Source organism: Castor canadensis, chromosome 11, assembly GCF_047511655.1.
Source record: "Castor canadensis chromosome 11, mCasCan1.hap1v2, whole genome shotgun sequence".
In the NCBI taxonomy this organism is placed as follows: Eukaryota; Metazoa; Chordata; class Mammalia; order Rodentia; family Castoridae; genus Castor; species Castor canadensis.
Genome location: NC_133396.1, coordinates 132639294 through 132664408, shown reverse-complemented (window position 1 = coordinate 132664408; position 25115 = coordinate 132639294). Strand labels below are relative to the sequence as shown.

Below are 25115 nucleotides of genomic sequence, written 5' to 3'. Positions count from 1 at the left end.
ACACAATTCAGATCATTCATTCCCTTCCAACTGCTGTATTGGACTTTATCTTCCTTCTGTGGGTTCCTATTACTCTTAGGACACGTAGGCCAATATCTTTTAATTTCTCATATGACCACCTCCTCAACGTCAAGCAGCAGCAGTCTTACCAGAGGGAAGCTCTGTTCCAGTCACATTCTACTGGCCTCTCACATTTTCTTGACCTATTTTTCTTTTCCCAATGTTTGTTGCTTACACATGTTAATCTCTCTGCCTGAGATGTTTCTGTCTCTTTTCTTAGACCCTGTGCCCCTAACTGTCAGTTATCCTTTACTTCTGCAACATTTTCCATTAGAGGAGCACTTGGCTGGGAGAGCTCAAAGCTAAATTTCATCACAACCAGCTCTAACCCATTGAGGCTCATAAAAGACCTCAAACTTAGGATGAACTTGTTACATCAAACCTTAACTGGACTCAACTGAAGACTCTTTACCGACCAATAAACTATGAAATTCTGTGAGTCAATAACATACAGATGGTAGACTCATTCTTTTGATCTAGTGAGCTAGTTTTCAGTCTTTAGCCCAACGAGACACCTGTCTAGTGTTGAAGAATCTGCAACTTTTTCCTGTGAGTGAATGACTTAGTAAATTTCTTCACTGGTGTACCTGCCCTTGTTTTACAACTTAGTAAGACTCAGCTTAAATTTTTTTTTCTTTTTCAAAGTTCTGGTTGTCTTCTTTTTATTCTTTACTTTAAAGCCCTGCAATTATAACAGTGTGATTAACATATTCTTTTGCCATTAGACATCACATTCACAGGAGATAATGTCTATGTCTGTGCTTACTATGGCTTACTCCCCAGGACTTAGCAAAATCCAAGTAAATATATGGGTTCCCAACACGTGTTTGTTGATTGGATGAGTGAGTAACTTTTGATTTTATGGCCTCATGTTCAAAACTAGGAAAGTACATGTTGTAAACTTACTCCTTTCTCAGTGGTTTGGGTCTTAGATGTTCAGGCAATAGCTGACATTTTTTACTTTACAAGGACAAATCAACCTTAATTGCTATGTTAGTTTGTGTCTACCAGTTGCAAAAGCCATTTAATGATTTGGGAAAAAGCGACTTCTCCGGCCCTTCCTTCTGACATTACCAACAAAGGGCTTGACCAGCTGTGCAATACTGTGAATGTGTCCAGAAATTCCTTTCTGAAAAGCTCAGGTGATCACGTTACACCCTGAAGCCCGAGATCTGATTACTCTCACTATAGAAACTTAAAAAGTTACAAATGGCATTAGCAGTCCTTAAGTTACTCTATTTGACTTTCTAAAATGAGCTGTAGTGTTTGACTCAGCCATCTCTCCTGGCTATAAATCCTATAATTTGAACACACATTTTCACGGCACTGCATATTCTTTGACAGATTCTATGTGTTATTGCTCTAAAAACGACTCTTGATAATGAAAGCAGACCCTAAACCTAAGAATTCTAATAGAAATTCATGGAAATCCGTCTGGGAGTTAAGTGTGTGTATCAGCATACCCAAATTGTCTTCCACACCCTATCCACTCTTCCCTTCTATTTCTCTGTGTTCAAGCAATTTAATTCTGCATCTAATTTTAATCTGCAAACCATATCCTTTCTGCAGTTGTAAAGCATGTGTTAGCACTTAACCAGCAGGAGGGGTTGCCTAAGGTAAGAGGATTGATAGCATGGACCAGGCATCTTCAAAATGGCTTTGTGTGATTTGGCGCCACTACTAAAGCTTTATGTTCATTGGTCCAGGCTTTCTGTCCAGGGCTTAGAGAGACTCAGGCAGTGAACATAGTGGAATCGTTTATTCCTATCACTTGGTGTTGATGTTTCAGGAAAATTTGCATGGCATGGGGCTGGTTAAGGAACTCTGAACACATTCACAATCTGCTTTCTTAGCAGGAGCAGAAAGAATGAGAGAATTTGCCTCAAAAGAGTGGAGGAATGACTTGGAAAATGTGATTAAGATCCATTAAAATTGTATTAGATTGTGATAGCATCAAGTAAAAATGCAAATTTGACTACTACTTAAATGCTTTCTCTTCTTGCTAACTATAACCTACAGTCTTAGAGAATAAGAAAAATCAGTTTACAACCAGAAGTCATTCTTTCCTTAAGGTCAAGGGGTAAGTTAAGTTTTTAAAGTCAGCACTTGGAACAAAAGTAATCACGTGTCTTCCATATTTTTTAGTTGTATCATTTTTTCAGGCTTAATCACATTTCATATTTAACATAAGCAACGTAACCCATCAGTGTGAGTTCTCAGAGTGAAGACTATATCCTATTGATTCTAAGACGATTCTTTCTCTCATAATAACATCTCTGAAATTTAAGACTGCTGTAGTTGATGGCATTTTAAAAATTATAATAGTCTTCCTCCTTACTTTCCTTTCCTCATTTCTTCCCTCCCTTTACAACCCTTTTCCTTCCTTCCCTTCCTCCCTTCTTTCTTCCTTTCTTGCATGCTTCTTCTCATACAATGATGACTTGATTTTGATTAATAATTAGATTTAAGATATGTAGCTGTTAAATTCATGTAAGATGATTATGTAAGTAAATTCTAGGACTTTATAGGCTAGAAATAAACGTGAATGTTGCTTATGTGGTTTTCTGAGACACACACAACTCAACTTCATCTCACAGCATCGGACTGTATGAGGCAGTCATTGAAGATACTGCTTGCTGAGTAGATGCTTTTTACTCATTCATTCAACTAATGTCTATTGTAAGTTTTGACTTCCTATCATATATATGACATTATTCTTTGTACCAGGCTTAGAGCATCAAATTCCAACAAAGAAAACCAAACAAACAAGCAAATAGAAAAACAGGTAAAGTCTCTGAGGAGATTATTTTCATTTATGATCAAGAAAAACATCTCTTAAATGACTTACTTCTAGTGACCTCTTTCCAAATATGGAGTCTGGGGGCAGAAACCCTTTTGTATTTTACTTAAATGCCAATGAAAGATAATTCGGTCTGAGCTATTGTTCACTATTGTGGATTCTCTTAATGATTCACTATGAATATGAACTAGACAGTACAGTTTTGAGTCATTACACTAACAGTTCAGACATCAGGTGCCTTTCAGTCTTATCCATTTTTTACGTGGTTCTATGAGGATTAAAGGAAACATTTTCTCTATGCTATTGTATACTTAATAAATGGTAATTTCATTTAACTTTCTTTTTGCAAATTCACCAAAAGTTAAGCATAACTTGTAGTATGTTTTTTTAAAAAACTTCAGTGTTTTAGCGCTGTACAGAAGTGAATACTGTCAGCTTAAAACAAAACAAAAAAAACAAGCAAATTTAAAATAAAATTTTACAAAATGATAAAATTTACTCAGAAATAAAAGAAAGTCCTTAACCAAATAAGTTTAGTAATGACCAGTCTTGAGAGAAAACTCAAAATCAAAATTAGATTGCTTCTTTCTAAACAATCTGAATCAGGAAAATTATTTATATAATATAACCACATAGGGCCAGACATGGTGGCAAATGCCTGTAATACCAGGTATGCATGAGGCAGAGGTAAAAAGATCTGAGTCTGAGTCAAGCAAAAGACAAGAGATCCTACCTGAAAAATAAAACAAAGTGGGCTGAGAAGATAGCTCATGTGGTAGAGTACTTCCCTAGTAAGCTGAAGGTCCTGAGTTCAAACCCTAGGGCCTACACACACACACACACACACACACACACACACACACACACACACACACACGCACACTAACCTAAAACTTACTAATTCTTTAAGTAGTTGAAATACATTATGATTTCTTCCTTATGATATCTTGGTACCACTTACTAATTGGTCAATATCTACCCAAAATTACTTAAGAGCATACCCTGAAGCTAGGCGTGGTGTTCACACTTGCAATCCCAGCACTCCAGAGGCTAAGGGAGGAGAATCTTCAGTTTGAACTCAGCCTGAACTACATAATGAGGCTTTGTCTCAAAACAAGAAAAAATAAAACAACACCAATACACACACACAAACCAAAACAAAGCACAAACACACACAGCACATCCTGGCACATGAGTTTGTTCCGATTCTTTCTTTCATCAAAAACTGACAAAGTTTGAATCTCATAAAACTGTAGAAATAACCATCATTGAATCATTATTTTTCTGTAATAATGGCACATGTACATTATGGAAAACCAAAGTTAAATGAGCAGTTAATTAAAATTTTTAACGTTTTCTTATATTTTGAATTCAATTCTACACATATGCGAAGCACATTATTATTATTCACAAAACATGACTGATTTTGATATCATTTCATATAAGTGCCTTTGAATAAATAAAAATAAGAATAAATCATTGTCTTAAAATGTCAAAATGGAAAATCCCTATGTTTTATTTACTTTTATTCATCTTAAATTTTCATATCTTAATTTATCTTCAGGGTTAGGATCAGAATGAAATAAAATAAAGTACCTTTATAAAACATCTCATTATGCTGTTTGCATGTGGGCGTTTGTATTTAAATCAGAATGGATATTTATTCTATAACATTAAATACTTTAAATGTCATCAGTGCCTCTTACTAATGAGTCTGCGTTCCAGCAGGGTCAAGTTCTTTTATTAAAATAAACAAAGGAATCTGGAATTTAATAATAAAGATATTTTAAAAATCAAACAAGAATCTTTTAGTGGCTTGACATTATCTAACAAATAAAAATAATGAATTTTGATCTTACAAATATAGAAGATTTAATGAAAATAGAAAGAAAAATGACCAAAATTCAGGCCCCAAAAATTACAGAAAGTAAGAACTTTTATGATAATAGGGACACAGTTCAGTGGTGTGACCGATACCACTGCTTCCAGTTATTACAAAGTACCAGGCCCTGTGCTAAAATCATTATGTCAATGGTACCATTTATCCTAAGAACAATACTAACAGTAGGGAATATTATACCAATTAGACAGATAAGAAAACTGAGACTTCAGAAACTGAATTCTTTTCTTCATGGTTGCTTCTTCAGTGGTTGGGATTTATTTCTCAATCTGAGTTATAAGCAGCTTCTTTTCTATGGTTTCAAAGTAAAAAATATTTATAATTTTAAATCAAATTTATAAGTTTAAGAAAATGTATCTACCATTTGTTTTCCCCAAGTTTCTCTTATTTATTTATTTACTGTCATATTACTGTTGTACTGGGAGTACACGGAGTACTTATAAGAAGTTCTTACTGCAGATCATAGTTGAATTCACCCTTCCATCTCTCTTTATCCCTCTCCCCCACTCCTGTAATAAGTTCAACGGGTCTCATTTTTCCATTTTCACACGTGAGTTCATAGTATTTCCATCACATTCACCCTCTGCACCCTTTCCTTATGTCCCCCACCTCCCACCAGTACCAACACCCATCTTTGAGCTACTATTTATTCCTGTTGTATATTTCATAATTCAATGTACCCTTCCTTACTTTGGGCTATGTAGCATGCTTCTATTATGATTATTTTTTAAAAGTAATGCTGCTTTGAAAATCCTCATACATCCAGTAAAAAAGGAGCACATTCCCTAATTTTTAGATATAATTAAAATCAAAACATCATGGTACTAGCATAAAAGTAGACACATCAACCAAAGTAGCAGGATAAAAAGCCCAGAAATAAACCCAAGTATTTATTTTCAGTTGATTTTTCACAAAGACGATAAGAACACACAATTGGGTAAGAAGAATCTTAAACGATGTTGAGAAAATTAATATTCAAATAGAATAAAACTGGATCCTTATTTCATATCACATACAAAAAGTTATTCAAAATGATAAAAGACAGAGTTGAAAATGTAAAACTATTAGAAGAAACATCAGAAAAAGCTTTGTGATACTGGTCTGGGACAGGGTTGTACCCTGATCCAATATGCCATAGCTGGGAAGGGAGAAAGCACATGTTCATAAAGGAAGTGGGATGAGGGCAGAAACCCAGTACAATCATAACTAGTATAGGATGAAAATACTCATGTCAGTATCACTAGATTCACAGTCATTTTCTTCATGGATTAGCTTTACTAACCATACAGTGCTATTCATTGTTAAAAACTTTCCCTTGTATCTTCACTCACCTGCATTATTCTATGACCGTTTTGTTAATAACCTTTGTATACTTACCTCTTGAGTTGTTCGTTTTCCTCACTGCTTTCTTATATTAAAGCTTTTATATACTTGGTATGTTAATCACACTTGCATTCTCTTTACTTCTTATATGCTCCAGTTTGAAGTTTAATGTAGTCAGATCCTTCCATTTTTTCCTCTTTTTGCTTTGTGTTAATACTGAAAGAAGTTCTTTACTGTTTCAAGATAACTGATAACAGTTACATTTGTTTTAGAAAAATTTTAAATTATATGTAATTCCTTTACATGGTGAAATAAATCTGTAGAGATAGCATGGTATTCCAGATAAAATTTCACTTTTTTTCTCATTTAGCTAATATTCACATCTTTCCCACCAGAACATTCCAACTGTTAAACATATTAGTATATTTTATTTAAGGTACACTATAGGGTTCCACAATATTATTCAATTTTTAAAAAAATACTCATTTTTAAACAATGTGAAGAAAATACTGAACAGATGGCTGATGGTAGACCCAGAGTTAATTAGGAGATAACTGCAATGGTTCAAGTAAGAATTACGAACTACACTAGTAGAATTACACAGAAAAATTGAAACTTTAGCAAGAGAGGAAGTGAACATCTTTAGGACATGGTAAATTATTTTATCACACTTCTTGTCCAGGAAAAGACAGGAAGCAGGAGGGAGGAGCATGAGATGATTTTGAGAGTGATGGCTTTCATTGCTAAGCTGATCTAGGGTGTTATCCTTTGGGGAATAAATGAGGAGTTAGCTGTGGTTGTGGCCAGACTTAGGACTATGCACACGATACAAATAAGTGGAGTTAGGATATCTAACTGGACATAAATACTTGAATGTCAGCAACTTCTAAGCAGATGTAATTAGCATGCATGTGCCTGAAGTTCCTTCAAAGTTTCTGAGGCATAAGAGAAGAAACCCAAGGACATGTCTTACAAGGATACTAACACTTAGATATTAAGCAAATTAAAAACAACACACAAACAAACAAAAAACAGGGCATCAGTGTTATAGACAGAAGTCTAAATGTGAGAGGAAGTAGGTTGGCAAAAGTCAATAAAGTCTGGAGTTTAGGTAAAAGTGGTCAGTGATGTCAAACACCAAAAGGGGGATTCAGGGAAGATAACTGGCAAAAATAAGTGTGATATTTATTTGGCAACATAGAACCTACTGGTGACTTGGTCAACAGTAGGTTCAATAAGATGATATTATGCCCAAGTGGGAGGGAGGAATGGTAGAAAAAGCCAAATCACAGGTGGTTGAGGTGAAGTGGAAAGTCAACAACTACAGAAGGTGCTAAAGGCTGTTGCATAATACATTCCAATTCTTAGCTTTTAAAGAGAAGAGAAGTGAGATGAATAGAATAAATAGTGAGAGAAGGAAGCATATATAGATTTTTTTCTTAAACTTCTTTTGTTTTCTGTTAGAGGAGAAAGTTGATCCTCTTCACATGTTAAGTGGATGCAGCAATGCTACGGGAGGAGAAGTGTATCACAGAGGCAGAGATGTCTTGAGCAAGGCAGAGGAAAGTGAGGTAGCTATGGGGACAGAATCTGTATGTTTATAGCCTGTAAATAAAGAACTGGAGGAAGCAGTCAGGTGAACCGATTGCTCCATGAAAACGCAAGGTCAGCTCATCTGTTGAAAGTGAAATAGATGCAAGTAGAATGATGAAAGGAGCAGCTGAGGAAGAGGTCAACATCTGAGCTAACTACTAAGGAGTAGCCAGGAAGAAATGCCAGGTAAGATTTGAGAAACTGAGGTACTTGGAGACCCATGAGTACGCACTAACATGCACATAGAACTATATGATTCCCACCCCCCCACGCACCCCCCCTCCCGTCCCCAACGAACCATGAAGCTGAAAGGACACTCGTGTTGAGGTTCAGAAAATGAAAGGTACGTTAGTAGGAAGCAGTAAGCGGACAGTGGGGTAGGGTAGTTTAGATATTGAATATGGTGAAATATTTTAGGATTGGGATGGAGGTCAGAGAGGCATCCCAGGAATGGGTTTCTGTGGTGGGAGTTGAAGGTATAAGATTGAAAAAGTTGAGGAACAGACAGAATAAAATAGGTGATAGATTTCTAAAATGAACATTGACACCTTCTCATTACTCCAAGCATAGACACTCTAACAGCATTTTATTATTATAAATAATAATATAACTACTACTATTATTACAAATGGTAAACAGAACTGCTGTGATCAAACTTAATAACAAATGTTCTATTTAAAAATATAAAGTCAACCTGGTTAAGAAAAATGATATACATACTCTTTTACCTGAAAAGTTAAACGAGTAAGTATGACTGAGTGTATGGGTCATGGTTGTAAGTCTAACAATTAAGATCAAATTCTTGGAAGGAGGAACAAAAGGAAAGTGGGTAAAATATCATGTTAAAGTTAAAATTTGATTACAGAAATAAAACTATTAAATTATTATCAAAAATGTTATTTATGCACAATTTTCTTTCTTTGCTAATTCCCTAGAAAGAGGACATATTCAAGTGAGTTCCCACCAAGAGAGCAGAACTATTAAATTATGTGATGTTTCAATTCCAATCTGACCAGGAAACCTAACAAGATATATAGAAAAGCAGACATTTTTAATTGTTTTAAAGACATGGTGCCAAAAACATAGGGGCTGACCTGCTTCTTCATTCTTCTTTTCGTCCATACTGCAACAGCAGTAGGGTGTGCACACCTAGACAGACACTTACAGGTTCTGTAGACTAAGTAGTTTACTTTCTATAAAAAGTGCACACTAGCCTACAGAAATGTAAAGAAGTGTTATTCTTATTTTCATTAGTGCCTTTCTCACTGAAATCTGATCATGTGATATAAATTGAATGAATGAACCAGAAGCCTATGAGAAAAGCTAAAGTGAAGAAAAATGTTACCATCTTTCAAAGATGGAATGTCTGTTGATTGTGATAGCAAAAAGAGGGGCCACAGTTGCATTCATTGTTCAGTGAGCTTGTCTACACAGTTCAACCCACCGACAGCAATGAATGTTGATTGTGACCTTTTTAAAATGATCTCTGCACAGGGAAGAGGAGGTCCTGGTGAGTCCTGAGTTGGTTTTCTGTCCTCAGAGAGCCGTGCAGTAGATGGTTAGCCATAGGGTACAATCAACGGCCGATGGTTTTAACTTTTAATTCCAAACTCACCGACAGCGTTGAATGTTCACTGAAGCAACCTCTGAGCTCAGAATTCTGCTGCCTTTCTGGTACCTGTAAGGATTTGAAAGGGCAAGAGGCAGAGAAAAAGCAGAGTGCCTTTATTCATACATTTTATGCATTTCAAGTCATTTCTAAAGAAAATGGAAGCAAGGAAGCGTAATTCTTCCAACCAAGAGTTTCCAAACCTCCACATTAGGTTACATGAAGGAAAAGGATCTGTTTTTTTGAGTTTTTAAAATGCCTGCCTTTGCTTAGTCCCAGAGATAGAATGATCCCATTGTTAAATACAGGGATAGTCTGTTACTCAAAGTAATTTGAGGTATCAAATCCAATTAAAATTTTGTTATGCTTGTTGTAGGTACCCATGATGCATGTGAATAATACAAATGTGGCAGAATTCTTAGATTTCCTGAAATGAATTTAACGTCATTACCATTTTCTGTTTATACTATTATATTTTACTATAAAGTAATTTTTTAATTATTATAATGTCTTAAAAACCTTCTTATTTATAAAATTCTGAACAAATTATAAATGAAGAAACAAGTTGAACCCATTTTTCCTAACTTTATGATACAAACACCTCATTAACACACTAAATGATAAATGGAATCTGTTACAAGCTATTCATTTCCAATTGTTCTGGATATGAAACTCATAACACCTTTTGATGGGTGAGTGGAAGAGGGGTTCTTTTTTATGTCCCTCTTTTCTGAGTGTTTTGTGAACAATACTTATTTTTAAATTAGTGTGAACTCTAACAAATATGTTGTTGTAACTACTTATGATAATTTTGTCATCAGTTAAAACAGAAGTCCCTTTGTATGTATCAAGCCAGGACAGAAAGTCACTAGTTCATACACCTAACAGGCATCCAATATGGTTGTAATTATCTGTGGGTTAGACAACTGATAATAATTTGGAATATTACTTTGAAGATGTGTGTTCTATTCAGGTCAAATGCAATTGTTCTTAAACTATTAATGAAATAGCTACTACAATATTTTATACATTCTGATATTCCATTCACTTAGAGTACCTTTAAGACAAAATTTTTACAGGGAAACTTTAACCGATATTTCTTGGAAAAATGGGTGAGTGATTTATGGAAGGTATGCATCAAGGCAATAAATAGTCATAGAACACAAAACAGTTAGGAAGGTGGATGTTGGAGCATTTGATGCATATTTTGAAATAAGAAATTTTTCCTGGAAAGTATGGCTCCTTAGAAGAATATGGGCATTTCTGTATATAAGCAGCTGGCAAGAACAGCATCACAGGACTGAGGACTCATTTGTTTGCATTATTGCACCTGAACGTATGTTGCTCGTGTTTTTTTTTTTTTTCAGAAGGTACATTTTATTTTATTTTTTCATTTTTCTTTTATTATTCATATGTGCATACAAGGCTTGGTTCATTTCTCCCCCCTGCCCCCACCCCCTCCCTTACCACCCACTCCGCCCCCTCCCCCTCCCCCCCCAATACCCAGCAGAAACTATTTTGCCCTTATTTCTAATTTTGTTGTAGAGAGAGTATAAGCAATAATAGGAAGGAACAAGGGTTTTTGCTCGTGTTCTTTTGCCTGCTTATCCTGGCCTTAGTGTCAGGTCAAAATGAACCGGTTTTCAACCATGCCTATACATCTCTGGCTACATCTGCCAGCATTTGTATAATAGGGATACTGTGATAAGACTTTAAAGTGTTTTTTTGCCTGAATACAAAATACACATTTCACCTACTAATGAGCAAACGTCTGGAGGAGTTTCACTGAATTGCAATGTATGACCATGTTCTTATTTATTTTTCAGAGCATTTCCCTAGATATTCTTTGAAGAATTCAATGAACTTAAGATTGAATTTCTCAAATTCTTAAAATAGAAGTCTTGAATATTGTTAACATTTTTAGAAGTCTTATAATGATTCCTTTCTAAAAATAAGAAAGTACATTTAAATCTCATTATTTACAAATAAAATATTAATAGTAAACATAGCAATTCTTTCCCCTCCTCTGGAGAAAACTAGATGCATGTTTCACCTGGTTATAGTTTGTTGAAAATTAAAGTCCCTTAACATTTTAAAGTCTCCACAATAGAAAATAAGGTAAGTCTGCTGTTAATATTTATGCCCAGGTGTCGGAGAAGAGAACTATCTTCAGGGTTCTGTATTCTCAGAAAAGTTGTTCCACTTGCTGACTCAATTCCATTTGCTGCTCATTCACGTGAGTTTTCAATCACTGCTTTATATCTTTTGATCCTAATCTCTTCCACATTCTTATTTTTCGTAGCTTAATTGTCATCTATAAATCATTTACATTTATTGTTATTTTAAAAAGTATTTTAAAAGTTTATTTAAAAAATCTTGGTACTGGATATTACATTTTCTGTCACAAAGTGTGCATTGTCATTTTTTAGAACACAATGTTCACAATTCCAGAATTTTTGATTGGTGGGATCAATCTGCATTCTTGCATAGTTTTCCTTAAATGAAAAGAACCATAAGAAATAGGTCACTTTTGGATAAGTATCCCCTCATTCCTTTCTCCCTAATTTTGGAAGGTCATTTGGACAGGAAAAGACTGACTTGCACTAAGGCCAGATTTATTTTGGCTTTTATTTTTCATCACTAAGCTTGTGGGAGCACTAAATATTTCAGTTTTGCTTAAGGTTAGTAGGTCATAAATAAACCAAAGCATTTTCTTTGCTTTGAGCAAGAGGGTCACAGAATTCATGAAACACCGCTTGTAAACAAAGCAAACTTTAACATGAATTGACAGAGGAACACGAAGAAGTAGTGCAATGTGCCTCAGTAAAAGGCCATGGGGATTTGGGAAGCTGAAGTTGTCTGTTTTAGAAATAGATTATATATCTTGTTTGATGACCTGTATTTAATTTAAGTGACTGCCTCTGCCAGTCGTTCCAGAGGGCAAGTGTGTGAAATAGAGCATCTCAATATCAGTCTACAGCCCTTTCCTCTGCCTGATGCCTTGGCCTAAATTGAGTATGTGAGCATTGATCTGGACAAATGAAAGGGAATGAGAGCTTGCTACCACACACATTTTACCCTTACTTCTAGTTACTTAGTTGAAAATTGAAGAGGGGAAGACATACTCTTGAATGGATTTAGAGTTTAGCTTTATTTTTTTTGTCACAAATATGAATATTTTTAAAATATAAGGAAAAAAGTTGCATTAAAATATATCATTGCTGCCCACTCCACCACACCAAAGAAATGACACTATCTCTGAAATTCATCATACCTGAAATCCCAACTTAGCTGGTATTTTGGGGTTCTAAGACCCATTTCTCCATTTTCTTAGAGGATTTATTCCTCTGTTCAGGATTTGAAATCTCACGAAATATTTCAACAGCTGCACGTTTTCCTTCCTGGCAATACAGGTAAAATGCCGGTACAGAAATGCTAATTCTGGGTCATTGTAATAGTGATTATGGAGCTTCTGGATACTTCAATAGAAGGAGGTCAAAACTAACAAAATGCAATAAGGAGCCAAGTTGAGAACTTGGACATGGTTTTCCACCAAGCAAGAGGGAAAATCAGAACAAGTCATGCCAAAACTGGGCTCAGATTAGACCTCTTCTACTACTGAAATGTTGGCAACCCAGAAGGGACTACAATTTTGTTTTCCAAGAGCTTTATAATTACTGCTAGTTCTTACTCCTGTTGACAGCAAAAAGCCTGAAAAGTTTCTTTCTTTCTCAGAAACTGTGAAAATAAGTCTATATTACTTACTTCATGAAATGTCTTATGAATTTTTTGTAGACAAAGCAATACAATCTTTGCACTATTTGGCAAAATTAACCAGTGATGGAAAACAATTGATGGATTTTAATATACATTTCAACCAGAGTTCAATATAAAAACCCACATCAATGTTTACTCTAAGATACAAATAAATCATAAATGTTTGGTTTTGTATTAAAGCCATTAAGAGTACAAATATTAATAGTTTCATGGAATTGGTTAAAATCAACCAATATAACTTCAACATGATCAGTACCTTTAATAATAGCCTACAAAATTATTTTTTGTGTATCCTTCCTTCCTTATAATAACCATTTATTATCACATGCTGTATTGAAACTTTTTTAGGAAACAATGCATTCATGCAACCTCTTTAGTGTAAATCTTTTCTGTGCATGTGCCTTGTAGGAATTGAAAAAGTGCTCTTTACTGGGCAAAATCAGGTAATCAACTAAACAAAGGACGATGAAACAGAGGCAGTGGACCAGATCTGCCAATCACTGGCTTGGTTACATAGCCTCTGTAAGTTTTAGTTTCTGGGTAAAATCTGCATAATAAAATCATTCTCCTATAGTTCAACTACTGAGTAACTCTTTAGAATAGATTTTGCATAAAGTATAGTGTGGTACTCATTATTGTTTAAGACCTGGATGGAGATTAAATCCCGTTCTTCTAAGATTCTAACTTTTTTTTCTTCAAAAACGACTGCTTTGTCACTTCTACTTACACTGCTAAAGACCAAGCAAGCATGCACATATATATATATATATATATGTTTAAAAATACAACAGCATTTAAAAACTTGTATATATATATTTTCCATATATATATATTCCATATATATATATATGTGCCATATATATATATATATGGCATCATTTCTAGCTAGCCTCAAAATATATTACTTTTTTAAAAGGCCCAGTAGCATTTCCAGTGAAACACAGTACTGTGCTGTGTGGGTTTCTTACCTGGTAGGTGGTAGTGACCCATAGGCAGGGAGAGTTCTTCCAAGACAGGTAGTTCTGAAGAGGATTGATGTCTACTTAAAAGTTACAATTAATCTTAAACTTTTCCAAAGTTAGGAGCCTTTGATTAACCTAATGCATCCCTGTTCTTATTTTCCACACTACACAGAGGGTGAGGACTGCACTGTATTCAGGATAATTATTCCTCACCACCTTTCAAAAGACTTTCTTGTCCTTGAGTTTAAGTCCTACGTTATTTAAAACCAAATCATCATGCCATCGGAGCTACATAGAAATACACAAGTTTTTAAATGCTGTTGTATTTTTAAACATTTACCAAATCATCACTTTAGAAAAAACCTTTCAAGGTTTATCTACTGGAAAACTATTTTGGTGTTTTTTGAGCTAAACTGAAGACTTGCTGAAGCAAACAAGAAAGGAAGGAAGGAAGGAAGGAAGGAAGGAAGGAAGGAAAACACACATATTGCCACATTTTTCCCAAACTCATGAGCTTATATTGCAGATAAATTTTATTGGCTATCAAATAATTTTCTTTTTGGAATAATGAATAAAGAACAAATTTATAAGGAAAATGCTTTTAGATAGAAAAAAATCTCTTATTATAGAAGGCACAACAACAGTGTGAAGTTAAGAGTAAATTGAATATAATGAATAATTCAACTAACAGTCAAAGCCATGTTTATGTTTTTCGTAAACAATGCCATGCCATGTCATGGTTGGAAGCATTTATTTTTAGCAGAGAAATGTATTGTCCTGGAGCCAAGACTTTGTACTAACGGTTGATTACTCCCACAATTTGAAAAGGTTACGCATTAACTTGTATTCAAAATAATTCTAAAATTAATTAAAGTAAATACTACCATATTAGGAATAGAATTCATTATGTTATTATTAATAATAAAATTAACTCTGAAAGAAAAACATTTGTTTTAACAAAATTAAGTCTCTTTCTAGAAAAAATATACTATGTCTTAGAAAAGAGATAAGCCCCTTACTTAAGCTGTTAAAATTTGCCAATGAAGACCTTAAATGCATAATCTAAAAAACCCCACCATATTAGGCTTTTAATTTTTTTCACGTGAAACAATGTAATATTGTTTATTATTATATTGTGCTACACTATGGGACAAGTTATTATAATTGTATTTTTAAAATATTGCTAACATCTTTCAAGTTTTGTATCCTCCATTCAAAAAGTCTCTCAAGCTTTTTAACTGCATTTCCCACTATGTTATTGGAATTCTTTACTATTTTTGGAAGATATTGTGGATGTATTTCTGGATTCATAAATTATACAAGCATCTGTTCTCTCAATCAACAGGATACCAAATGTTTTTTACATCAATCTGTGTGAAACAATGTATATTTTACTATTTTATTCCCCATGAGCTTTTAGTAATCACTAAGTTTGTAGTCAAAAAATGTTTGAATGATTAAGATGGAGGGAGAGAGACAAAAGATAGTGAAAAATGTATTTCAAGGAACAATACGTGGAAATTTAAAAATTATGATATAAAATTAATTGTATTTCTAGGTACATTCTATGCACAATTTTTTAAATCAATTAGCAGAACCTGATGAATTTTAAGTAATAACCTATGTCTCTACTAAAATATTTCTTATATTATTAATTTCATGTAAAATAGTATATTTGGAAAATGAGAATATGATTATTTATATTGAGTTTTGATACATGTTACACACATTGTGGTTTACATCATTGAAATTGCCTACAAGGAATGAATAATCTAATTATTCAACATCTACTAAACTTCCCCCGATGTAACCACAGGTTACTGTGTTCTCTCCACAGGTAACTTGTAGGCTGCAAATGTATTTCAGCAAAAGTCAAGGTTTCATTACAGTTAAATATTATATTTCTCAATAGGCCCTATGAAAATGAAATACCTTGGTTCAAGTTATTCATCAAATATGTGTTACAATGACATGTTTGGATTAAGTGTCCAGAGGACTGCATTGATTTTGGACTCTAATAAAGACCTCTTCTCCTAAGAGTCTACAAATTGATACTATCTATCTGTTTGTATTTTATTACTCAAAGAGAGAATTCCAGAGACTTAAATTTCCTCCATCCTGCCTTTTAAAAAAACAAACAGGAAAAACAGTAGTTGGTTAATAATTTGTAATTTTTTTTTGCTTTAAAAACATTAATAGATCAGTTTATTTCCCGAAGCATAGAATCACATGACAACTTGATTAGTTGAAATCATAATTGAAGAACAAAAAGACTTTACTTAGGTACTATTCATTTCTACCAACATGGAGATGCTTCTTCTTAAATGTATGTCATAATCTAGATATTTTAACATTTTTAAATCCCTCATTATATTCTTTATAACTCTTTCCTTCCAAAAAAGTTACTTGAAAATTATATGTCAAACTACATTTCCATAAATTGGGCAGACAGATAAATGAGAAAGTTTCTTCACAATAAGAAAGTTTCCCTCTAAACAATTTCCAAATCTTTGCTGTGAGCTTCTTTCCCTTCATATTTACCTGTTTTTCAGACAAATTAATAATTTAAACTTTTTAAAAGTATCTATGATAAATGAAAGTCTATCAGAGATGGAAGCGAACAATCTTTGATATTATTAGGTAAAAGTGGAAAGCTGTGATTTGATTGAGGCAATCCTTACGAAATCATTTCATAGACACTGAAATAACAACTTTCCACCACTACTAACCCAGATAGAAAACAAGTAGTTCCTAGCAAACACATGGTATAATTGTACTAGGCTTTCCAGGATTATTCTTTTTGAACTTAATATATAAGCAGTCTCTCTTCTGTATTAATCATAAATTGTCATTGCAGATCAATGCAGAAGAAACCTGATACCATTGACCCATTTGCAGAAATGTTTCCAAGCATGATTTACCAGTAATAATAGATAGAGTGGCTTATAGTTTATATTTTTCAGTGAGAGTATTAACTAGATAAATTGGGATCAAAGTTAAGGTAGGTGTTTTTTTCTATCCCCTCTGAAGCTCCAAATTAAACACTCTGCTCTTCCCAGTTTCCTGTCTTAAAACTAGTTCTCAGTGTTGCCTGGAAGCTATAAAACAGCTGCCACATTCCAACAACGAAGCAAATGCACTTTAGCCATGAGCAAGTTACACAAATGCAAAGACAGCTAAATTTCTTCTAGAAAAAAGGGTTACACATGCGTGGAGTTTGAAAAAACAGGCTTAGTTATAACAAATTGCAGATATTAACAGTATAGATATACTCACAAATACATGATTCTTTATGGAATAAGTGGAGCACAAACTCATCATACTGCCATAGGATAAAAGTGAATATTTATCCTCAAAAAAATCAAATTGTACACTCAATTGACACAGAGCCTGAAGAATATTTAGTAATCTTGGGCACACTATCAAATAGTGACAGATGTGATGTTCACTCCTCACTGGACCCCCTGTTGATCATCCCACATATGTAATGTATTAACTTCTATTTTAACACCTTTTTTACTTTGTAATTATGAATTAAAGATCTTTTTTCTCCAAAATTGTACAAAAAGACAATGTAAATTATGTTGCATATATGCACCCTGAAACTTAAGGGCCATCTTATATTTACAGTTGACCTTTAAAATGAGGGGAATGGGATACAGTAAAAGGTTATTGACGAGTATTCCAAGAGGACAGAGTTCTATTCAATGTTACACATTCTTCTCTGTGAAACATTTTCTAAAAATGAAAAAGAGGAATGCCAAGAATGGCATCAAAGTTCTTTTCATAGGTCTACCTCTCCACTCAGTAGTGAGATCCTTGTGTTTAGAGATTGTTCAATGGCCATTTATGGAACTGACATATTTCCTAGAATACAGTAGGTGCTCAACATGTGTTAGTTGCCTGTTCTTTGAGTCCCTGGCCCACGTATTTGGATATTCAACCAACCAGACACAGTCTCTGTCCCCCATTTACCTGTGCAACAGGAGTTAACTTCCAAATTGGAGCTCCATGCATTTGGATGCACTGGAATCAAAGGTCCAAGTCACAGAACCTAATAATTCTCAAAGGTTCAGACATGGAAAATTTAAATAGGCTCATTAGTGATCTTAGCCACTTATGAAATAAGTGCTCCACAGAACAAAGTCTTAGACAAACAATCCTCATTCTTTAATGAAGTGCTTCTTTACATTAGGGATTTACTCTCCTGTGCAAGTGAACAATATCTTTTCTTCTAACAATGTGCACAAAATTATCACATTTTAAAATTTAACATTTTAAACCTTTCATTGCTCTTCAAGCACTTTTTAAAGAACCGTATAATTCTTTCAATAAAACATTCATTTGAAGACATTTCCACGTCATCTCTGTTGATCAAACCATGTGAGTCCTAAGGAAAATATAATAATTCAAGGCCCATGAAAAACATTTTAATAAATTATCCCAAGTTTTATTTAGTGAAAGGCAAAATGGGGAAGAGGAGAGAAGGCTAAACTGACCTGACTGGACAAAAGTCCTTTGAATTGTTACCTACTTCTGTTCTCACCAAAGATTTCAAATATTTTACCACATACTAACATTAAATATATCTCAGCTATTTTTGAAATTTGAGTCATTTTCAAAAGATGGAAAGTTGTTGCATTTGAGTATGGAGTTGGAAACTGAGTGATTTTGGATTTAAGACAATGGCCAAAAAGTTTTGACCAGTGGCAAATTTCCTAGTTATGATACCATCTTCCAAAGGGACAAGAGTGTTCAGATAAATGTATAGATATGTTTATCCACAAGTCAATGTAACAAACATAAATATTGATATTTATGAGAAGATCTATATAAATGGAAAATTTGTTCTACAGCCAGATTAGAGAAACCCAAGGGCTTCTTATTAGTTAAGATGCTGTCAATTGTAATGTATGTCAGGGAAAATATTCTAGCCTTCTTTGTTTTTTCATCAAAGTAATTTTCACTAGGAGATATTTCCTCCAAAAGATACCAATAGAAAGATCATTAAAATAACATAAAATAACTTATTTTAGAATCTTTTTTCCATCACTTCTTTCACCTTTATTAAAATCAGTTCATGTCAATGTCTAAAAAAGTGACAAGCACTCAATTGTCTTGTAATCTCTTGTTTCATCTTTCAGTACAACTTTCTCTGAAACACCTGTTTACCTTGTAATTTGTAGTCATCATACATTGCCTCAATTGCACTTCTTAATGTTACATTGGCTTTCTTCTCATTTTTCAAAAGAAGCAATTCTGACCAACAAACTGATTTCTATACTCACCTAAAGTAGTTTCAAACATATTGACAGATTTGTTCAACTCAATTAGTCTCTCCCCATACCCCATACTTAACTACAGAGAAGACAATATTGTACATAATGAGACTTATAGAGAAATTCTGTCCTTCTGGAGAGGGAGAAATGTGCAAAACAATATTCTTACATTTGCTTTTAGGGTTTATTTTCTGGTGAAACCTTTTCACAATAACTCTCAGTTTTTAGGGTTACTAAATTGTTTACTTAATGAGAGTTTTTAACCTAAATATTTATTTATAAAGTTTATTTCATATTCTCAATTCTACCTTTTTCATTAAGACCATGTGAATGATACAAACATCTGTAAAATGATGCTACTTTCAGAACATACTGCTAAATAAACCCTAAGACCACATCGCTAACGAACATCATAGTTTAATGAAGTATCTTTTACGTTACCCGAATTCTCTCATACTGCAAAATTTTGGGAGCATTCCAGGGAATTATCGTTTCCTTGAGATTAGAAAATTAACATCCAAAAGCTAAAAATGTCCCTTGGAGAAAAAACATATCAACAAATAAGCTTTCACATCTATTATAGGAAATAGCTTGAGGCATATGGCTGAAGTAATGGAAAAGAGCTGAATTTTCCTCTGCTGTTAAATGTAACATTTTACGTTAGTGAAAGCTAATATTATATCAAAAGTATTATTTTTGTAAGTCTCTATAATTACTAAAGATATTTTGTTGGAATGGACAGTAAAATTTTTAAATTAGATAAATATCCATTGTTACAAATTTGGAATACTTTGGGAGAAATAATCAAATTAAAATACGCACAAAATACTGAGAAATTAAAACCAGATGTCTCCTAAAAATCAGTATATTTACATGCTTGTAAATAGCATATGTTTCCAAAACATGGCATTTCTTCTTTAGGACAGTTGGGTGTGTCTACGTGATAATGGCGGTGGGAGAGGGAGAATGCATTTTACAGTTCCACATTCAATGAAGCTACATGAGACTGAGTCTTTACAGTTAATCTCAGTGTGACAGAATATTTCTATTTTAAGAAAAATAAGAGTGAATGAAGTTAATGGTTTCCTTTAAAATGACTTACTTTCATGCTTTTGTACATGAACCATTGAACATCTGATCACTCTTTGGTTTTTATATTTTTAAAGATGTTAGAGACTGATATGTTAAAGATATAGTTGCTTTAGGAATTGGGAAAGAGAGAAAATGGAAGAGAGAAGAAAGAAGGAAGGAAGGAAAGGAAAAAGAAAGAAAGAAAGAGAGAAAGAAAAGCAAGCAAGAAGGAGAGAAAAAAGCTTTCAACGTGGCTTGATGTGGCTGTAACAGATGGCTGTGACTGCAGACAGCCAGGAGAAGACTGTAATTGTCAAGGGAGTGAGGCTGAAAGAAAACTGATTTGGCACTTAACAATTTACTGTTCCTGAGATTCAATTCCTGTATTAGTTGAGATAATATTATTTCCCTAATGCTTTAAGAAGTGGCTATTGAGTGGAAATTTTCTTTTGTTTTCAGTCTTAGCAAAACCGAATTATTCTGCTCCTATAAACTGTTTTTTAGTTTTTTGGTGGTGATACCAATGTTTGAGTTCAGGGCTTCGTGCTTGGTAGAAAGATGCTTGACCACTTGTGCAATGTCTCCAGCTCTTTTTGCTTTGGTTATTTTAGAGATAGAGTCTGGTTTTTGCCCAGGCCAGTCTGGGCTGGTCTGAGGCAGTCTTCCTAAGATGACAGGCACAGACTACCACACCCATGTTTATTCTGTAGAGATGGGGAATCATAAACTTTTTTGCTTGGATTGGCCTGTAATTGTAATTCTTCTGTCATCCTCCCGCGTAGTTTGGCCACTTGTTGGTTGACATGGTGTCTCACCAAACATTTCCTCCATCTGATCTTCAACTGGGATCCTCCCAATCTTAGCCTCCCAAGCACACAGGACAATAGGTATGAGCTACCAGTGTCCCGTTTACTCCTGTACACTGTTACATTTGGAAAGTTGAATACTACACACACACAGACCATTAGCTCACAGATTACATTAGGGAGACAAACAAACAAACAAACAAAACCATTTAAAATTAACTTTCTTTTCTTTTTTGAAACTGGAAAGTATACAAGTCCATGATTGAACTTCAAAGAACACAAATATGAGGAATAGCTACTAATAAAGCCTATATTGTACTTTAGATAGGTCGTACTACTTTGAATATAGATTATTAGGCAAAAAGAAAATGCATCAAAATTTGGATTATTTCCCATTTAAATATACAAATATATACATTCTCTGATGAAAAGAAATCTTAAGAAGTACATCCAAAATTAATAATTATCTCATAAAGTAATGAGAGATTTTCCAAGCTAATTCTATTTTTATATTAAAAAAGAATAGTCTAAGATTATACACTCTATCACAAGAGTTTAGTACTTAAACTTCTAGTTCTTTCAATGTTTACCACTAGTCTAGTTTGCTCACTTTAGTTCATGAGAGAGGAAATGTAGATTTAAATGTGACCTGTCTGAAACCCCATAAAAATATAAAGAGACAACCAGGAGTTTGTCCGTACTCCAGGACCATTTTGGATGATCAGTTCCTTTTCTTTCTTAATTGATTTGGACGATCAGTTCCTTTTCTTTTGGGTGCTCAGGGAAGTTTGTGGTCAGGACAGAATTCTCTGTCCAGCTTTCCAGGTTGTGCTTATTGCTCTAGCTTTTCTTCCATGTTTTAAAATTTATCTTATGAATCTATTTTTATCTTCTTTCAATTTACAGATAATACCTAGAGTTTTATAATGCTTCATTGCAAAGATATTTATTCTCCTGATTCCTTTCATCTCCTATTTTTTTTCACAAATGCATTTCCGAGACTAAACCCTTCCAGTTCTTTTAGCTTAGTATCATCACTGTTGCCATGTGGAAAGCCAACATCTCCCAGAGAGCCATAGGCAAAGACACGTGATCTCAAAATGTCATGAAATAGAAGTGTCCATTCCTTTTCTCTTTGATGAAAAGCAAGGATGCTTAATGAAGGTTTTTCTTTGCTATTTTTTTCTGGGAGAGTTGAATGGTCTACACTTTGCAATAAATAACTAGTCCTTGACTTCTTGGACATTTTTCCTTCCTTCCACACCCCTCCACTTCTCTTCCTCCTCCTCCTCCTCTTTATCTCTTTCGCATCTTTCAAAACTGTTACCTTATTCTTCAATATTTGAAATGCAGAAGTACAAGTCCAGACATGAATATAGACCTAAGATTTACCTGCAGAAATGCACATTGAACCTTAAAATTGTATTTTCTCAAAATATCTTTCCATTGTTGAATTGATGCCCTAAACAAATGCAAAAACAGCTCAAGTTCTATTAGCCCTTATGTGAGACACTTCACTATATATATAAGAAGTCTTTATTAATATTTATTATTAATGTAGCTAGTTAGGCAATGTATTAACTATTATACTAGCTTGAATTTAATTTTATGGCTTTCACTTTTGCTTTGGCCCCTAACTCAATCTATGTACACTAACATATAGACAATTGGAGTCTTAAAAAATAAAACTCTTCTAAGACCGTAGAGGAATAGAAAATGAGAACTGAGAAGTACATATAAAGCAAATTTTCTGAGTCTGTGTCTGGCCAGGACCAAAGCTTATTCCAGAGGTCTAAAATTCTCTATCAGGTCTGTGTGTTTTGCCAGCCATCTTAAGGAGCCCGAGTTCCCATCCATATCTGTTGCAGAGTCCTGACTTTGTTCTTGTTACTGAAATTACTTGGAGATCAATGAGCAGAAAAGAACTGGCTTTTTATGACTGATTCCCTGATAAGATGGTTCAGGGATTTCCCATAAATAAATAAATTTCTAGACAAGTATGGCTCTGTTGTTGTTTATTGGTTGGTTTGCTTTTTTAAGCATACAATTCTTTGAAAATGATTTTATTGCATCATTATATGAGCTAAATGAAAAGTAATTAGAAAAGTAATCAGATGGGCAGATTTTTCATTCTGAACGGAGAGTAGACCAACGTAAAGCTCATTTTCCATTCCTCTGAAACGCAAAAGCTATTTTTGAGTCTTGCACTACTCCAGCCTCTGCTACCCTTTCTGCTGCACTTAGCTAGCTGAGAAGGCCTGAAGTGGCAATACTCATCCTCCAGCCAAGGTCCCTTGGCTTCAGGCTCCTAGGCCTGCACAAGGAAGGCAGAGTCAGGGCCCCCAGGCTCAGCTCGCCACACAGGGTTGGGGCTGGGGAAAGCAAATGTAACCCGAAGAAGCTGGAGGTAATGGGTATGCTTCTTTTACCTTACCAGGGCCTCTGAGCTTCCTCCCAGGGCTCGAGTGACAGCTTTCAGGCGATATGGTCAAGGCCCAGGGCAAGTAATCTGCCCTAGGCTGTGCATCGCCTCCTCCCCAGCAATTGTCTCCAGGAGGACTCAGCCCATAAATCAGAGACAGAAAGTCTGTCTCCCAGGCTGGGAAGGAGCCATTGTCTGTGACACTTGGCCATTTTCAAAGTGTGTGATTATAGTTGGAAACACACAGCCCTCCTCGCAGGGCCTAAGTGTATGAATTATACAACAGCGATTAATTAGGGCAGCCAAAACTCAAAGCAGGCAAATAACGAATGGGTTTTTAGAATGAATGGAGTTAATTTATAATGTATAGTAGGCAGTCTGCCCAGTTGCTGTGCCCTCTGGATAAGGAAGAGAATTAAAAGTCTACATATTCTGCTAACTACATGAGATTCTTTCCCACCAATTTTTATAACTCTTTTCCAAACTAAATATAGTGCATGCTTTTTAATTTGATAAATAAAATCTCTATGAGTGTATTAATTGCACACTGTTACACAAAATTGAAGTGAATTTCCTTTAAAAATCCTCCAAGACTAACCTTTGAGACTTGATAAAGTGTTTTTTCCTCTCCAAGAGAAAGCCATGGGGTCACAATGAAACTACTGCTATCTTTCAAGAGTCAGTAGATGATCTGAAAATTTCTCTTCATTAGTACCATTGGACCTATTTTAAACAAGAGAATTTGATGGAGGTATAAAATAAGTAGTAGAAAAACTTAATAATATGTGTAATAAGGTATATTGTTATTTATTATTTATAGTCTTATTTATTTTTCCATTCACCCTTTTGTTGACGATAAATGTTAAAAGATACAGAATTTGGATTGAGGTTATCAACAATGAGAGAACCATCTCTTCCCAGGGAGATTATTTTAAAGAGCTGAAATGACCAGACTGGTAATGTTTTAGTTAGATCAAATAGTAGCTTACAATAAACAGTTTGGTGAAAGGAAACCATGGTTATTTCAATGACTGATTACTTAATGAAATTCCATTATGTCACAGCATAACACAGGTGCACACAAAAACCCACAACTCATATTAGGACTAAAACACTAACACTTCACGCTCTCTGAGTGTGGTTGCCAACGACGTCTTTCTATTCCGCCTTTCTTAAGTGTTCTACGTCTCCCTTTTGGTACTGAATTGCCTCCTTCCCTTTCTCTCTGAGTATGTTGTCATTATTAATCACATAAAGAGTAGAAAACTGCATCTTCACTTCTCTTATTTTCATTGCCATCACTGTAACTTGTAAATGTGAATAAATTCATGGTATCTAGCTCTGCATTGAATGCTGTGCACATTCCAGTATTCTGCAAACCTCTCCCCACTTTTTAACAGCTTAGCTTGGTAAGCTGTGTTATTATTAAATCAAGGCCCAGGACTCACATGAACAATCTGAATGACCATCTTCATTTTATGTCCCACCTCTCTTTCTTCTCCTCACTCACTTT

The 25115-nt window shown here is 34.4% G+C and overlaps 1 long non-coding RNA gene across 3 annotated transcripts in view; it reads right to left on the bottom strand.

Moving 5' to 3' along the window:
- Positions 1-10793: 10793 nt before the first annotated feature.
- Positions 10794-25115, bottom strand: part of LOC141413982 (uncharacterized) — a 66567-nt gene continuing 52245 nt past the window's right edge. For 2 of the 3 annotated variants that reach the window (XR_012439064.1, XR_012439065.1), the window contains one exon: positions 10794-24325. This is a non-coding gene — a long non-coding RNA (uncharacterized lncRNA). The remainder of the gene's footprint in view (positions 24326-25115) is intronic. The other variant, XR_012439066.1, reaches the window with a different exon arrangement.